The sequence below is a fragment of the Equus caballus genome, chromosome 3 (genome assembly GCF_041296265.1).
Source record: "Equus caballus isolate H_3958 breed thoroughbred chromosome 3, TB-T2T, whole genome shotgun sequence".
Taxonomy (NCBI): domain Eukaryota; kingdom Metazoa; phylum Chordata; class Mammalia; order Perissodactyla; family Equidae; genus Equus; species Equus caballus.
Window position 1 is genome coordinate 102,328,991 of NC_091686.1, and position 18,999 is coordinate 102,347,989.

Genomic DNA, 18,999 nt, shown 5'->3' on the forward strand with positions numbered 1-18,999 from the left:
ATAACATGTGGTGAATGCAATTTGCAAGATTGATATTGCCCAATCAGCACTGACTATCTGGAGACACGCTGGAAAGGAAATTGCACACCACCTAGGTCAGGGTTGATAAAAGGTTTACAAAGGTAGTTTAGCTTATTTATTGGCAGATGCATAGTCCTTAAAGGAAAAGAATGTGAGCTAGACTCCCAACTAATCTTCTGGTAAGTTAATTTCCCCTAAGGTGAAATTGCTTTTGGGTGATTTTGATCAGCTTCTTTGAAAGTTTACCCCAGTGATTGTTAGATATTATCAAGCATCAGAATTGCTTACGGAACTTTGGGTTATAAAATAGATCTCTGAGCCACAAAGCTGAATTAATGAATCTAAAACACTGGGGTTGGGGGTGCAACATAAGGTTTTGGAAAAGAAAATCCCATTGCAGATTCTTCATTCACAAAATACTAAAATTACTGATTAAAAATTATAATAGAGTCATCATTATGTTTGAGTCATTTATTCATCTTCCTTTATATGCTCTGGAAACAAAAAGTCTGGAAGAATTTTTTTTGACTCCATTTCATAATCATACTTTTCAACTTATTAGGAAACGGACTTTGTGTGTGCCCCCAAGTTCAATGTCATCCTGGTTATGAGAGTGCTACAGAGAAGGAGAAGAACCAGTATAGGCTTTTGAGACAGATGGACTTGACATTTAAATCTTGATTCATCTATTTCAACCTGTATGAAATCTGGCAAGTTATTCAACTTCTCTGAGATTCAGTTTCATCAAGATAATAATAAAGTTTATCTGGTATAGTTGTCACGATAACTAAAGGAGATAATGCATAAAAATTATTAACACAATAACAGCAACTAATAGTCACTCAAAGAATAGTAAATTCCTCTAATATTTTATATTATGATTTTTTCTGCCCTTGGAAGTAGAGCTAATCATGCATTCCAGATTTAATATAAAAACATTTCATAACATAAAGTGTTTACTTCTTCCTTTCCAAATATCCATTTAGCTTAGTGCCTCACTTTCTGCAGGAATTTATTAAAATGTTAGCCTTTTAGTAAGAACTCCCTTAGCCATCCTATCCAAAATTGCACTTTACCACCTCCCTCTCCCTTTTCCATAAATTATCTTACTCCATATTTTTTGTCACTACCTAACAGTCTAAATATTTTCCTGATTTTGTGTGTTTAGTAATTCTCTTCTGCTTTAGAATATAAGTTCAGAAGAGGAGATATTTTGTTTATATTTATCACTGCTGAATTTGCAAGACCTAAGTGGATACTTGCAAATGATAATTACACAATGATATTTTTCTACGGAATAAAAATGGTAAATGAGAAATACAGCACGTGACAAATTGAAGGTCAGTTTGAGGGCCTGGAAGTCATAGTTTACATTGATCTATCAAGAATATCTTATAAACAAGTGCTTTTGCATCTCTTATGTCCTCGTGGATTGTCTGGAGGTCTTGTTAAAAATTAAGATTTTTATTCAACAAATCTTGTGGCACCTGAGATTCTGCATTTCTATCAAATCCAATTAATGCCAGTAGTGCTGGTCCTTGGACTTCACATTGAGTAGCATGATTACAAACTATTGCAGATCTATCAAAGGCAGAAGACAGTAAGAGAATTTTATAAGAATATGCAAGTCAATTGAAGACTGTTTTGTTGTCTTTCAAAAACATGTGTAGCTTTTGGTTTGAGTTAGGGTTTGGATTTTGTGGGGATAAATTCCATGTTATTTACACTAAGGCAACCTGTGAATGGGATAATGCTGCTGCTGGTTGCTGTTCTAATAATTCTTCGAATGCTGGGGTTCTGTGAGTGACATTGAATTTCTATTCTATTAGGCTTTAGCAGACAAAGATGTGGTCAAGTTGATTTCTACCAGCCATAGTTAACCACCCATCTGGGCATCTTAACCAGTCCCCTACTATATGCAATCTTAAAGACTGGGAAGTTCACCAAATGAGAGAAAGGATAGAGAGTATTTACAGGCTTCTAAACTCAAGAGCAAAAATTAAGGGGAAGAATGAAACAGAATATTTTGCTATTATGTATGTGATTCAGTTTGGGTGAAACATAAAAATGTTTTGTTGGTGGTTGTGAAACTCTAGTTCGAAGGTACATGACAAAATAATAAATTGTAAGGATGAATGTTAATAAACTTTGTACCAAGTTTCAAATCATTAGTATTTTAAACTCATTAAATTTAACCAAAATGGAAAATTACATACATAAACTTAAAATAAAGAACATAATGCTTTGAATTGTTTAACTTAAAGGAGAAAAAGACTAGACCATGACTACTTTTCACATTTTTGACATCCTGTGACAAAACAATTGTTCTGGGGAAAGGTAGGTAACGGGGCTTTTGAGCAACAATTGATTTTTAAGGTAGAATAAAGAGCCAATAATAATTAAGTCTAATATTTTTTCTCCTCTTTAATATTGATTTCCTTCATTATTGATTTGCTTTACCTAATAACTACTAAAGTATTTTGAGTTATTATTAGGTCGAGAGCATAGGTCCATAGGTAACCTTTAAAGAGCAAGCCACTTTATCTGCATCTGAAGTCTCCATGTATTTCCTGCAGGAGGCTTTGAATTCAACAATGCTGAGAAGATAGTGACATTTAGGAAATGCTGAAGGTTAATGTACCTGATCTTCCAGTGGAGTAGTATAGCAAAAGGAAGTTGGAATTCATACCCGAGATAAGAGAAAACATTAAAGTAGAAATAAGAAAGCATATGTGTTCCCTGGTACAATGTCACAAAACCAGCAAATATTATATTGCCTAATCTATTTTCATCAAAATACAAGCTTGTGTAAAATGAAGGGGTGAGGAGCCCTCATTCTCTGAGTTCCTTAGGGCAAACAGATAAGTCTTTCTATGGCACCCCACCAGTAGAATGAATCTATATCTACGTCCTCATATATCAGTTCATAACAGGATGATTTTGGAGGGAACAGAATAATTCCCTTGTTTTATGCCTTTATGTTCCCACCAGCTAATGGATGTCTAAGATTACATAGTCCACAGATACACAGCAATGAATGTACTGTATTCTTTCTGCTATGGAGTCAACATCCTTTTTGCTTTATCCTTCAAGCTCTGCACATAAGTAAAAGCGATGTTTTCGCAGTCCTTGGTCCCTTCTGAATTTTAGCTTTTCAAGCGCTACTTTTACATGTAGTAGCAGTGAGGTATCATGATGCTCAAACTCATATATGTAGGTTAACGTCTCATTCCATGCTTCCTTTTTGATTTTCTGGAAGAATGCTCACTGTCAGCCCTTCCTATTATTCTCTATGGTTGTGGTTGTGACATAGTTCTGCCATCTTAATGCCAAAGCCTAGGTGGGTAGAGATGATGAATGCACTGGCTTCTCTGTGGGGCTGTCTACACAGGCTGCTTTTGAGACATCCATAATCCTTATTGGCCTAATTCTTCATTTCCAGCCGCTCGTATATTTGTATTTGTCTCTTTGGTCAAACTCCTTTAGTCACCAAGCTTCACGTCAACATTGTTTATTTTCTCATACCTTACATAATTCCTGACATCCAGGAAATAAGTCATGTGTTCCTTGTATTCAGGGCACAACATATGACTTTTATCTATTTTTCTTCTTCATTTAGGAGAATCTTTAAACTTGGAGGAAAAGTTTTTCTCCTAGTTTCTTTAAGACTGTCTGGTAAATTCCATGAATTTCCCTCAGAAGTATCCAGCATAATCTCAAACATGAGTTTAGGTGTTTGGAACTAAATTTCTCCTGGAGCAAGAAAGCTTGTGTTTGCAGTCTACTTAACTGGATGGAAGAGACATGAGAAAATAATGGCAGAAAAATAATTTAATATGGTATTATACAACACTATCTGTAATGTAAGTTTTATCAATTATTTTGTTTGTATTTTCCCTTCTATCGTTGAAATTTGTGGTCATCATGAAGTAATCTCTGTGTGCATACTATCTTTCATTTTATCCATTAATCACTAATTAATTTTATCCATTAATAATTAATTAGTATTGTTAAAAGATAAACTGAGGCACATTAAAGTTTTCAAGAGTTTTTCTGAGCATACATCAATTTGAATCAGGCAGTGTCAAAACAAACACGGTTACGAGTACTCCACTGACGGTTGCCAAGGGAGAGGTTTTAACAGAAGAGACATGGAAGCAAAGAAAGGACATTGTTTGATTGGCTATAGCTTAAGCATTGTCTTATTTGGGAAAGGCTTGTTGGTTGTTTGTGATTCATTTTTCTTAAGTTTTATTTTCTCAGATTTAAGTGCACCAACTTTGTTGGTTTGTAAACTGGCCCCCGTAAACGGAGGGCAAGGAGAAACCAAAGAAAGAAGTTGACCACTCCACATTGGTAGGTGATAGATTTAATGGTTTAATAAGCAAGGAAACTTACATATGAGGCTTGTCTTTGGGTGACTGCAAGATGAGTAGATCTCCACCCCTGTTCACCAGAGTCTTAAAAGTTTACATAGAGCGCTTACCTGGGTTCAGTCGGGTATTTTGTCCAGATGGTCTCAACAACACATTGCTGTCTCAAGGCTGTGTCCCTGAAAATGGATCAGACTGTGGGAACAGCAGGCAAAGCATACATTCTAAGGGCCAGGGAGGGGGTGAGGAGCCTCCAATTGCCCAGGTCCATCTTGGGGGTCAACCAGTGGTAATGTCCTCTTTATGACCTCCTCCAAAAGACTTTGACTTAAGTTTTAGTTTGCTTACATTGGCTACCAATGAGTGAGCCACCTCAGTATAATGGCATCTTTGTTTAATTACATTAAAAGTAGCATTTATTCCTTACATCTACATATCTCTCTCTCTCTCTCTCTCTCTATATATTTTTAAGGAAGATTAGCCCTGAGCTAACTACTGCCAATCCTCCTCTTTTTGCTGAGGAAGACTGGCCCTGAACTAACATCCATGTCCATCTTCCTCTACTTTATACATGGGACACCTACCACAGCATGGCTTTTGCCAAGCTGTGCCATGTCCGCACCCGGGATCCAAATCGGCAAATCCCGGGCCACAGAGAAGCGGAACGTGCGAACTTAACTGCTGCGCCAGCAGGCCAGCCTCAATATATTTATATTTTTATCTATAGAAATCTACTTAATCACTGTACATGGAAAAATTTTGTATAAATTTAATCACTTTTAAACCTCTTGTTAATCTACATTCTATTCATTCTATCTACAGTGTTTGCCACTGACACCAAAAATCACGAAGTTCCATAGGCTCCTATTCAAGGTGATGAACTAAAGTTCTCATACCCAAGATGAGAGAATATTAATCCTATTGATCATATTCTGGACTTACATTGGGTCATGTTTGTTGAAGAGTAGACTTTCTGTTCATTGTCACACACATGGTTTGTGACAGTCTCTAGGCCTGTCTTCCCTATAACATCTATGCTACAGAAATGGTAAGTGGAAAGTTTCAGGAGCAATCTCAGCTTTGTTCTATGCTGCTTCCTTCTTGAACATGTCTAGAATAATAAATGCTCTAGGTATAAATCACAACCACATGCACATATGGCACTAAGTTCAGGAAACCAATCTTCTTTTCTAGTATTCTTTATTTATCATCTTTTACTGGCTTGATCTCTTGACCAAAATGACTAGAGAGTGAATGGTTAATTTTGGTAGGAAGTGTTCACATACAAATCAGTGATCTGTTTTTATTTTCCAGAGAGCTCTTCACTTAAATTTTATTATTGAATGCGGGTTCTGAGAGAGAACATTCCTTTTTTCTAATCGTTGTTCTTTAACTTCCTTAAGGACCTTATAAGAAAGGGAGACGGCTAGACCAAGGTGCATTTGGGCTTCCCTCAATCTTGCAAAACTATAGAAAGTAAATACTCTTAATGTTTACACAAGTAATATCTGGATCTTTCATTCCTACTAACACTTGACTTTTGATGAAAGAGCTGCTTTTGATAGAGTTGGATGAGTTTCCCCAGATATCAACTCAACTCAAATATTTTCTTACTCTTTATCGTATTCAGTTACAACAAGGGCCTTCTTTTAGTTCTTGAATCTACAACGCTCCTCTTACTACCGGCCTCATGAACATGATATTCCCTCTTCCTGGAATGTTCTTTACTTCCTTTGTTGACTATTTAGTTCCTATTTTTCATTCTTTTGTCTCTTGATCCAAACATTATTTCTTAAAGAAATTCTTTTATGCCCTCCCCAATCAGGCCATGCCCTTCTTTAGGCAACTCAACGGAGTTGCCACTTTACATCTGTTTGCATGGCTATTGAATGAATGCATGCCACACCCAGGAGGCTACAAGCTTCAGGAAGTCAGACTCATGCCTGCTTTTGTTCATCGTTGCACCTCCAGACCCTATCATGGAGTCTGACATGTAGTGAACATCAACGAACATTTGAAGAAATGAATTATTTTCTGTTAGCACATTGTATGTCCTTTTCACACAACACTTAGTTTATCCTGATTTTTATTGTACTTCTTTTTCACCTGTTACATGTTGTCCTCCTATTTTTATTCCAGCTTCCTTGAAGACCCTGAATTTTGTGTACATTTCCTCATGGAACCTGGTACAGTACCAGGTTGTAAGTTCATAATACAAATTTATAGTACATAGAAATATTCCTTTTTAATAATTTACTGCTTATATATTTTATGTAAATTTTATTAGAGAAATATAGTGACATTTATATGTTTAATATCATGCATCACAATGAAAGTAGCTCTACTTAACTTCAAATCTTTAATTATTTAAGATAAAGCATGAGCAACTATTCTTTGTTAAAGCACTATAATTTTGCATAGTAATATGACATAAAATGATATTTCTTTTGAATCAGAAGGTGATAGAACAATGAAAAAATGAGGAATTATTTCTTTGGGACTTATAAAATTAAAACTAATTAAGGAGTTGGACTTAGCTGTGTAGAATGTATTAAAACAATTGATTCAAAGTGTCTGCATCACAGTAATTCATATATAAATAGGAATCTGGTTTTTGACAAGCAGCTTAACAATGGCAAGGGAAATCAAATTTCTAATTGTAGTGTCTTATATTGTACTATTAGATATTTGAATACATCCATTGATTTTTTTTTTAATAATGCTAACAGTTAAAGTGGAACACAAAAATTGCAGGTAAAAACATGACTCCTTAAAATGGTCTAAGGTGATCTCTGAAAATGTAGAAGCTGAGTAGTAAGTGCAGAGAGAGGAAGTAAATTTTTAGAATTGTCTGTCTACTGCATCTTTTGAACCAGCATATGAGCTTAAAAATTTTCTTCTCTTTACATTTTACTTACATAGTTTATTTATTTGTTTACTTATTATTATTTTTATTTTGCTGGAGAAAATTTGCCTAAGACCACTAGGTTTTTTGCTTATTGATTTGCTTGATGCAGAATTAAAAATGTCTGTGGAATAGGGTGAGAAATGTGTCTTAAGACGTATTCTTATTCTGAAGGACCTGACCCCAGTGTTCATTCTCCATCCTGGATATTGGTGTGGACACATGCTTGCAATCTCCCCAAGGCTCAAACCAAGAATGAGATGAGTATGATAGCATGGGCTTCTTACCTCTTCATCTGCCTTCTTGACTCTTCTCAATTCCATAGGAGTAAAAAAGGATTCCCTCCTTCTCCCACGTTCGTCTTTCCATGGGTGAGTTAGCAGAACCTTTAAGACACAGACTGGCTGACATCTTGACAATGCTAATTTTGTTCTTTTGAAAGTTAAACTTAAGCATTCACCTTCTGCTTTATTCAGGATAAATTGTCCTAATAAAATCTTTTATCCTCAGTGGCGGATGATTCCTTTGAAAACTAGAATAATCTTCATGAGGACAAGGGTTTTGTCTTGGTCACTGATTTAAAAATCTTCTTCATCCACCAAGTATGGTAGAGACTTCTAGTGCTCACATGTACCCTGTTCCCATACTGGGCACATTCATTCCCCACACCCCCAGGCATGGCCAAGTGACTAGTTCATGCCAATTTCTGTAGACAAAAGTGATGTGTGTCTATTCCATGTGAAAATATTTATTGGTTGTATAAGACCAGTGTTCATTACCCTGCTTTGTCAATCATGAAGAGAGGCTTTTGTTGAGATGATGAAGTTACAAGATTAACAGCCTGAGTTGATGCATCATTACACAGTGGACAGTTGCCTGAACAATTTGCATAAATGAGAACTAAACTTTTGTAGTGTCAAGGCCCAAAGATTTGGAGATTTATTGTTGTTTTGTTACTGTTTTCAGAATGGCATGACTGGGTTCTCCATTCAGAGTATCATGAGGCTGAAATTATGGTGTTGACCAGGCTGAGTTCTCATCCAGATGTTCTGGAAGAAAATTCACTTGAAAGATCATTCTTGCTGAAAGAATTCAGTTTCTTGAGGCTGCAGTACTAAGGTCCCTATTTTTTGCTGACTGTTAGTCAGGGTCACTCTCAGCTCCAAGAGGTTACTACATTCTTATCCATGAGGCCATCTCCATCCTCAAATCACCAATGGTGCATCAGATATGTCTTGCACTTTGGATCTCTGAATTCCCTTTTCTCTGACTTTTAGATGTAGACTCAAAGGCCCATGTGATTAGATCAGGCCCGTCTGGAGAATCTCCTTTATAATTAACTCAAGGTCAACTGATTAGTAACTTTAATTACCTCTACAAAATCTCTTTTGCCATATAATGTAATATAACCAAAGGACTTATATCTCCTCATATTCACAGGTGCCACCACAGTCAAGGGAATTGACCATTATATAAATAGGTATATGTAGGTATAGATTCTATAAGAGAGAAGGTCTTTGGGGTCTTAGAATCTTGCCTACCACAAAGTACTTGAAGATGTTTTGTTGGAAGAGTAAATGAGTGAATAAGGAAAGAGTTGGTGTATGGCCATGTACAAAGAAATCCAACAGAGAAAGCACACATGCAGATACACACAGACACACACAAACACAAACACATAATACATATAACATGCCATTAGAATGATTACTGAAAAATAATTTTGTGCTAAGTAATATTGCATAGAAACTCCTCAGAGACATTTTACAGTTAATTTGAGGACATAAAATCATGTGAAGTTACATCATAGTGCTCTGTGCATCTAATCTTGAAAACTAACTCATCACACTCTTTTGACATGACTTCTTAATCATCTGCTCACCACTTTATTCCTAAACCTTAGCACATTGTATTTATTGGATAAATCCTGTTTAATTCTTGTAAAGCCTTGCCTTGTTGCCCTCTTTCCTCACTTCTACGACTTAATCTCTTCTATTATTAGGTTCTCATATTATACTGCAATTGCTTCAAGAGTGCTATTTTTATTCTCTCACATAGGTTATATGATCTTTGAAGGCAAATATTATTTCTTTTTTTTTTCCCCCTTTAGTTTCTATAGCATCTAGCATTGTCATTAACAAATAGGAAGTATTTCCTAGAGATTTGTTGTTTGGTGGATCACTGAACAAGATGTATTTAACACAGCAAATTTTATGGATCAAGATAATTAGTAGATAAAATGGTATGTAAGTTGTTAATTATGGAATAAAATGCAGAATTGATAAGAGAAGGTAGAAAATTTGTATAGGCTAAAGTTATTAAGAAAGAGATTTTGTAGGTGTGTATACAAACCTATAAATCAGATTTTGTAGGTGTGTATAGAAACCTATAAATCAGAGAGAAGCACATCTTTTTTTAAAGTTATCCATTTGAAAAAACTCCCTGTGCTCAAAGCTGGAAAAATTAAAGGGAAAAAACAATTAATGCAATATTGGAGTCTAACTCAAAGCATAAAACAAAACTACATGAGTCCTTATTGATATAAATGAATGATTGAATAAATAAATAAATGGAGAAAAGGGACAATCTTCTTTACAGGGCATTGCTAAATAACATACATAGGTATTTTCCCCTTTTATGAGTTGGCATTGAATTCCCTCCTACTTGAGTATGAGTTGGACTTAAGGACTTCTTTTGCATACTATGCAAAGGAAAAACATAGTAACTTTATAGCAGACAACCTAGAAGACACTACTACAACCAAGTAATCAAGGTGAGCATCACTAATAGTAAGTCATGTTAATATCATATACCCCAGTATAATGCGGTGAGGGGGGACTTTACCTCTGATCTTCTGCCCACAAACGTATAACACCAATCTAATTGTGAGAAATTGAAGGACAACATTTTTCAAAGTAAATTATCAGTGTTCTTCAAATTCTCAAGGTCACTAAACACATGGAAAGATTGATGGACTGTTATAGATAGAAGGAGAACAAGAAAATATGAAAATTAAGTGCAATGTGGTATCCTGATTTGAATCCTGGAATAGTAAAGGGACATTCTTGGGAAAACTGGTAAAATCCGAATGAAATCTGTAGTTTTGTTAATACTAATGTAGTAACGTTATTTTCTTAGTTTTGAAAAATGTATAATGGTTGTGTAAGATGTTAACATTACGGGAAACTTGTTGAAGGGTATATGGAACTCTCTCTACTCCGTTTTGCAACTTTTCTGTAAATCTAAAATTATTCCAAAATAAAAAGTTTACTAAAATTTTTTATATATCTATAACTAAATATATCTATATATTATAAAAATATATATTTTCCATCTAACTCAGGAAGTTTCCATCCCAAACTCTAACTATGAAGGTCTTTAGTTAACATTCTTTTTTTTTTTTTTGGAGGACGATTAGCCCTGAGCTAACATCTGCCACCAATCCTCCTCTTTTTGCTGAGGAAGACCAGCCCTGAGCTAACATCCATGCGCATCTTCTTCTACTTTATATGTGGGATGCCTGCCACACCATGGCTTAATAAGTAGTGTGTAAGTCTGTGCCCGGGATCCGAACTGGTGAACCCCGGGCCGCCGAAGCAGAATGTGTGCACTTAACCACTGTGCCACCGAGCCATTCTTAATTCTGAAAAATTACCTTCTTATGTAGTAGGTAAGTGTGACTTTGACAACAAATGGAAGCAGACACTCCATAAATGCTTATTGCTAATCACATAGTTTATGGTTCTTTGTTCATGAAGACTCACTCAAAATGTCCCCTCAACAAAAGGAAATGAACACACACATAAACACGTATGCATACCCACAGAGTTAAATTAACATAACACAGAGGAAGAGCAGGAGCCCTGACATCAGGCTCCCTGAACTAGAATCTCAATTTCTCACAGCAGCAGTGTACTCATAGCAAGATATTTCTCGAAGTCCCAGGTTCATTATCTGTTAAATGGGGATAATAATATTTCTCACATCACAGCATTGTTCTGAGACATCAATGGGATAATACATGTAAAGTGCTTAGTATTGGCACATGGTAAGCACTCTTTCAATGTTTAGACATTAATATAATCATTTTTGGCATCTAATATGGGTCTACCACGAAAACACAATTTTCCATTTCCTCGTAGATTAAGAGTGGGAATTGATATGCATTTAGCAACTACTAAGTGTCAAGTACTATTCTAAATAAATTCTTGTTTAGTTCTTATTTATTTCACAAAAATATATATTGGTATGTCCTCCTTATATGCATGGGAATAGTTGCTTAGACAGTTTGAGCAACTTAGCAAAATTTAGAACAGTATTAGAGAATGGAGCTGGATGTTTAATTTGGCCTACTTAACTCCAAAAACCATGTTTACAATGGCAAGTTTCTTTCAGTGGCAATTTTCTTTATTTATGAGTCCAAGGTAATTAGGTTAAATGAAAAATAAGAACGCATAGAACCATGACTGGCATATAGAATACCCTCTTAATAAATATTTGTTTGTATTTTTAATTCATAACTGTTATTATAGCCCAAGGAGAAAGGATCAAATTATTTTTATATTAAACTATATTCCTATCTGATGAAGTAGACTTTCAGCTCCATAAATTTGTTTCAAAAATTCTTAAGATTTCTAATTATCTTCATTGTCTTGTTTTGTTGTATTACCAATAGCTTTGGGGGTTGCATTCTTGTCATTTACTGAATTCTATCACTTTTAAAAATCTAATTGTATTATATCCATAAAAAATTTAAAAATACACAGCAGAAAGCATAAAGACGTTTAGAGTAAAAGACAATGAAATCTTTATAGATGATGAAAAATAATTTTTCCCAAAATAAACTTTATCTTATAGAAATAAGAAAATATGCCACTAAATATATGATTTGTGTAGCATACATATCATAAATAGCAAGAGTATTTAGAAAGAATGGAAAATATTTTAGTGATAAAACTTAGTTGTTTTGAGAGTGTATGCAAGGTTTGCAAGCTTGTGCTACAGGGCGGCAGAAGAGGCAGATAGGACCTTAGGAGAGATGGATCTCTGGAAGTCCTTTCCAGCTCCCAAATTCTCAAGTGCTGTGTATGATTGGATAGCTCATGTTTTTTCAAGCATTCTTTCACAGGGCTTCAACAAGGATAGTATTCGTATAGGTAAACTCATGTTCCTCAGGATCTGCTGCTCCCTTCCAGTGTGCTCCTGGGTTATCATTGGAGTTCACAGAGTTTCTCTCTCGTGTGATCAAGGACAAGTCCTTCATCCACAACATAAAAGCCGCTGTTTTCTTCTTCTGCTTCTCAGGCTCCCTCTGGAGAGATACGGTGCTGAAATGTAACTCCCTGTTAAGCCCACCAGTGGGCACCGTGAGTGAACTCTTCAGCCTCTGCTAAAGACAGGCTGTGGGTGAAAGTTTCCATCAGTGTTTTGTGTTATACCTTATCATGTGAGAACCATACTATTCATGCCACTGACACCCTATAGTCTATTACTCAAACTGTCATTTAGCTTTTAGCCAGTTTTGTACTTCCCCCAACAAACTTTTGTCTCTTCACTTCTCATGACTCAAACATAAGGTCAAGACTGGGGAGGAAGAATTTATATAAGACATTCTGTACAAACACACAGACGGCTTTCCTAGGTAGGGGGCACTATTAACTGAAAGACATTTTTGTTAATTTTTCGTGTATGTGAGAGCCAGGAGGAAACTGAATTGCTCTGTGTAAAAAAAAATAAAAAATTAAAGCATTTACAAATTTGAAGTGCTCAGGAAAAATCTTGGATGAAAATCAAAGGAGAGAAAGAGGAGGCGAGAGGAATCAAGAAATATGTGACTGTGGAAAATAAACCGGTAAATTCTTTATTTATTTTAAGGTTTGTAATAAAAACATCCCTTCCCTGTTTCCCAGATAAAACTACAGAAAGTAAGCATTACTAAGCAGTGTTTTGGTTAGTGGGTTTTTAGGGAGAACCTGAAAAGCTATTGAGTGTTAAACCAAGGCATAAACAAGGGACTGAGGCACACAGGAGCTACAGAGAGAGGATAATTGATACCTTTTTATAAAAATGACAAGTATAAGAATCACCCATCTTCTCCAATAAATAGGGTTTTATTATCAGGTCATCTGTGTCTTCCTAACTCTCTTCATTTTGGATGCATTCAATAAGAGGAACTCCTCAGTCCCGTCTTTAAGTAGATTTCTGGGTATCTGTCCAGTCATGTGTACAATCGAAGGTCCAAAGGTAAGCCTTGTCCAAAGAAACAAATATATAATATTAACAATTATAAGTTTGAATAGTGTGGTTCATGGCCAGTGTTTCAGGTACTTCTCCCATAGAATAAATTTTAAAATACATAAATATTTATTTTTACGCTTTACATCTCTTTATATTACAGGTTTTTTTTTTTTTTTTTACCAAAAAAGCAGTAATAAAAATAATGGACGAATACAAAATCCACAAAGGTCTGTTTTCACAGAAGACAGTACTTGGACCCCAATTTAGAAAAGTCAATACTGTTTGTTTTGTTTGCTTGTTGCTAAATAAAATAGCTTTAAGTGTTTGGGGATTCTCTTTTTGTCTTTCAGAATAGGCAGCTGTACCACAGAATTAAGAACAAAAAAGTACCCAGTTTCATACATTCTCAACACAATGGGGACCAGAAAACATTAGAGAATTGGGGACTCTTCCCATAAAGATAGTGGCTGCTCTTAAGGCACCTACCCATTACCCTTTGTTGTAAGAGACTTTGGGCCCTGAGAAGGGTGATGGGACCAGACTAAGGACAAGGAGAATCTACATAACCTTCAGTGAAGAATGGAGAGATGTCAAGCATCTCGTCAGTCTCCCTGTGTTTAAACACCTTCCACAGGCAAAGCATTAGTATCTTGACAGCATCATCCAGAGAAACAGTGTCAACCAGCAGAGGGAGGACCACAAGCCTTACCTGTAAAGTGGCAACACACTTACCTCTTTTCTTCTTTCCTCCCCACCACAGTACGTGGAAGACACTGAACCTTGAGGAAAGAGGACATAAGTAATATCTTAGGCAAATCAAAGATAGACTGCTCTCCCTTCTTCCCTCCGTTCAATCAGCTGCTGCTCTGAAGGATTTCTGTGAGGAAATAAGACTTCAATTAATTCATCATCTGAGGTTCAATAGACAACATCTGAGCTTTTCCTGTGCTTTTCCTTCCCATCTCAGTGTTAGCTTTCTTTATTCCATGGTTGTAAGATATTATTTCTTGATTTTTCCTCTTCTCAACCACTGTTTCAGTATCCTCTGCTTCTCCTTGACGCTCTCACTTTTGCTAGGGGTTCCTGTTCTGACCATCACCTGGTATTCCTGGACACATCTCTCAGTGGAACACTGCTCCATCTGCAGAAGCTGAAAGGCTGATCTGGTACAGACACATCACCCTTCTCCTCTATTTTCTTATTTTTTTATTCATAACAAGTTCATCACTCAAGAAGCTTTGTGTGCATTTCCTATTGATTTTTGAAAGATTACAGTAACTTAATAAACTGCTTACAAAAAATTTAAAAATTCATTCCAAATAATTTTATAAAAAATTTAAATTATAGGCAATATGATTATAATTCTCTTAAAGGCAAACACCTTAGGAGATTAGAATAGAGGTTTAAGTAGTGAAATAATATGATCAGATTTCATTTAGCAAGTAGAACTTTAGTAACAGAGAAGTATAAGAGTGAAGTTAATGAAAATAATATAGAAGGTGCATATTACCAAGTCATCAATACGTCAATCAGTACATTGTAAGAATTTGTTACTGGTACATATTTTTTAAAATATCTCATGAAAACTAAAAGCTGTATACTTAGAAACATGCAAAAAAAATCACAATTTCAAGGTTGCATCAATCTCTTTTTTCCATTGAAATTAACGAGGACGCCTTTCTCTACAAGTAGGAGAAAACACAAAACTAATATAGTTTAAATAGTAAGAAAAATTCATTACCATACTGAACATTAAGTTCCAAGGTTGGTGATACAGTCAGTCAAAATATCACTATGGACATTAGTACTTTTTCTCTTTTTTCCCTGCCAGCCTTGGCATATCTGTTTGCACTTGGACTAGTCCTCTTCACGGGCAGGAGATAGATTCGTCAGTTCCCAGAACAGCATATAGAGCTGACAGGGTCCAGCTAGAGAACAATGGTGAGTTTTCTTTTACCAGGGAAGAAGATTTCTTAGAACCATGCTTCCTCTCCTCCAGACAACTTCAACTCATGTTTAGTTGCTAGGATTGGTTCATATATCTGTTCCTAAATCTAATAGAAGAGGAACTAAATTTTCATTATAGAGTTAGGATGATCCATTTTAGCTGTGCTAAAATTTCTACAAAATTGAGACACTGTCAGCCAAAAACAAGGAAGAAATAACTATTAAAATTGAATTGGCATCCAGCACTTACTGTTAAGCCATATAAAGACTGAATATTTTGGACACTAGTTTAAGAAACCCCTGGCAGAAATTCTAAGTAAAATCATTGGAGTCCATACTTGGACAGCATGCAGAAGAAAACCCACATTTAAGGGATAAGCACAGAAAGAGAAATGAGACAAGGGGATTAATAAAAAATAGAGTGATGAAAGGAAATTGGATGGAATAAGATCTCTCAACTTCAAGGTGAAGAGAGTTTTAAGAAGAAAGTGGTCAAGTGCTTTAAATGCTTCAGATATAACAATAAATATGTGCAGAAGGAAGGTTCTACTCAAATACTGCCACATAAATAAAATGTTCCTTTCCTCACATTGTTGGAGGTAAGAATTTTCACCTCCTAACTACCAAAAAAATATTGACTCTTTATCAGTAAGGCAACTTTACCCACTACTCTACACTTCATATTTGGTGTCACATACATCCCGGTAATGTCCAACTTGAAGATTTACTTCCATGGTTGGTCAAAGCAGGAACGCTATCTTTTCTTTTTTATGCTTATTTAAATGCCAATCATTTTTCAGTGACTATTGTGAGTCACACTTCTCTGTACACCAAAGCCCACATGAGTTGCATTTCTCAGTCAAACTTTCTTCAACCACTGCAGACCACATTATTCTCTCCAGGGTAGCATAGAAGATGCAAATTTAGATGAGACTGACCTGTTTTTTTTTAAAGATTTTATTTTTCTTTTCTTTCCCCTTAGCCCCTCAGCACATAGTTGTATATTTTTAGTTGTGGGTCCTTCTAGTGTGGCATGTGGGATGCTGCCTCAGCGTGGCCATGTCCGCACCCAGGATCCGAACCAGTGAAACCCTGGGCCGCCGAAGCATAGCTTGTGAATCCAGCCACTGGGCCACGGGACCGGCCCCGAGACTGACCTGGTTTTGAACCTCTCTTTTGATGACTTTGTGGTCATATTCAGGAATACATTGTCCTGGTCTGAATTTCTTCGTTTCAAAATTCTTCTTTCATCGGAAGGCTCTGTTACAGATTCAAGTTACATACTGCAAGTAAAGTGCTTGGTACAATGCCTCATAGATAATAAGCTTTCAATAATGTTCATTAATAAACAAAATGCAGTGTGTTTAAGAAGAATTTACCACTTTCCGAGTCTCTATTATTTATCTTCCATTTCTTTCAAGCCTTCATGATTACACTCACAAGTGAAAGTTCACCCCTCCAGTTGGGATATATGGATCAGACAGATAAGGGAAGTGATTCTCATATTTCATTGTGTGCAATAAGCACATAGGGACTTGGTTAAAATGGAATTTTTTTGGCTGCCCCGTGGAGACTTTGATACAGAATGATCGTGTTTGTGACTAGAAAATGTACGTTTAACACATCCAAGTGATTCCAATCAGGCAATCCATGGATGTCATACAGGGAAGTAGCATCCTACAGATGAATGGGATAGGGAGCATACGTTGATAAAAACTTGGTTAGAGGGATAAAACAATGAACTCAGAAGTTTTCAAGTTATACCATGTTATAAGCTGCATAGTCTTGAAGTTATTACTTAAAAGAAGTATCAAGAAGATAATATCTCCCCCTCATATGTGAAATTGATTTGTATATTCTAAAATGTTAGGTAAATTTGAGTTCATGTAATCCTAGCCTCTTTGAAGAAAATCCTAGTTTTCTTTGCATCACCCAATAGGACTTGTAACATAGTAGATACTCAATAATGATCTATTGATTTACCATCGCAACTAAAGTGGAGAAATTTCTCTTAAAAATAGTTCATATTCAAGTGTGATCCTATTCCAAATCCGAAGCATGTATATTGTGTAAATATTCCTGGGTAAAATGATCCTTGAATGTAAAGTCTTTAGTGGTTTGCTTGGTTTCCTTTATAAATGTGGAGTAATAGCCTTTCCAACTCTTCTCTAAAATATTAATGACCATTTTTACAGGTTTTCTTAACCAATCATAGAAGCAAAGACACTACAAAGTTAATATAGTGCGTAGGTCATACATTCCCTCCTGAAACACATTATTCCCTGCCTTACATTTGTTTAAATCTCTAGGGCTACATTTTTCCAATAATGTGCATGGATAGTTCCATTATCATCCAAGGTAGTTGAACATTAATGAATCACTCAGCATAAGAAGAATAATGTTCCATATCTTTCTGCGTTTTCTAGGAATTCATCTAATAGTATTTGGGTAAGTATAAAAGAACCTACCTTGAATAGTCATTCTTATTTTTGGCCTGGCTTGCCTGTATGCATTAGAATGTAAGGCACTATTAAATACATTGGATTTTTAAGATAGCTTCTCCATCTGAGAAATATGGATTCTCATTATAGTGTTTTCTTTGAATTGAACAGTTAACATTGATATATTTTATTTTCTCTTTCTCAACAGCACTATGTATGGAAGTCACATAAAAGGAAGCAAGTTAAAATCTCTGGGAGTCAAGACAAATGCAGCTGAGGAATGGAATTTGTGTTTAATTAACTGGGCAGAACTTCTTGATTTACAGCACTCTATAATATTAAATAAGATCATTTTAGGAAATAACTACCATTGCAGTGTTCCTTTACTTAAAAAAAAATTTTTTTTCCTTCTCTTAGGAAGATTAGCCCTCAGCTAACATCTGCCACCAGTCCTCCTCTTTTTTGAGGAAGACTGGCTTGAGCTAACATCCATGCCTATCTTCCTCTACTTTATATGTGGGACGCCTGCCACAGCATGGCTTGCCAAGCAATGCATAGGTCCACACCCGGGATCCAAATCGGCGAACCCCAGGCTGCTGACGTGGAATGTGAGAACTTAACCGCTGTGTCACCAGGCCAGCCGCTGTTCCTTTATTTTTTGACAGGCTGTGATGATGAGTTCCCCATGTCATACACACATCAACATATTCTTTGAAGAACAATGGTCTGTGAAATTTGGTTGACCAAAGAATGCAGCTTCCTAATCTTTGCTAATGTGAGAGTTTTCCAGATGCCTCATGGAGATCAAGAGTTCTCACTCCACAGAAATTTGGAAGTTTTTTGCAGCAAGAATATATTTACACATCTTTTGCGATTGGCATACTTTGAGGGTAGCTCTGAAAGATTCCTTCTTCCTGGTATTCACACCATTGTATACTTCCTTCTTTTTGAGTGTGAACTAAACCTAATGATTTTCTTTTAATAAAGAAAATATGACAGAGGTGATGGGATGTCACTGCCATTTTATTGGTTCTCTTTTGCCTGATCAATCTCTGTCACTTGATCAATTTGATGA

At 35.9% G+C, this 18,999-nt stretch overlaps 1 long non-coding RNA gene across 2 annotated transcripts in view; it reads left to right on the top strand.

The window, feature by feature from the left end:
* The window catches only part of LOC138923488 (uncharacterized), a 30,911-nt gene extending 12,623 nt beyond the window's left edge, over window positions 1–18,288 (top strand). The window contains exons 3-5 of one of the 2 annotated variants that reach the window (XR_011437152.1): window positions 14,614–14,702; window positions 15,368–15,477; window positions 18,133–18,288. This is a non-coding gene — a long non-coding RNA (uncharacterized lncRNA). The remainder of the gene's footprint in view (window positions 1–14,613; window positions 14,703–15,367; window positions 15,478–18,132) is intronic. The other variant, XR_011437151.1, reaches the window with a different exon arrangement.
* The last annotated feature ends 711 nt before the right edge of the window (window positions 18,289–18,999 follow it).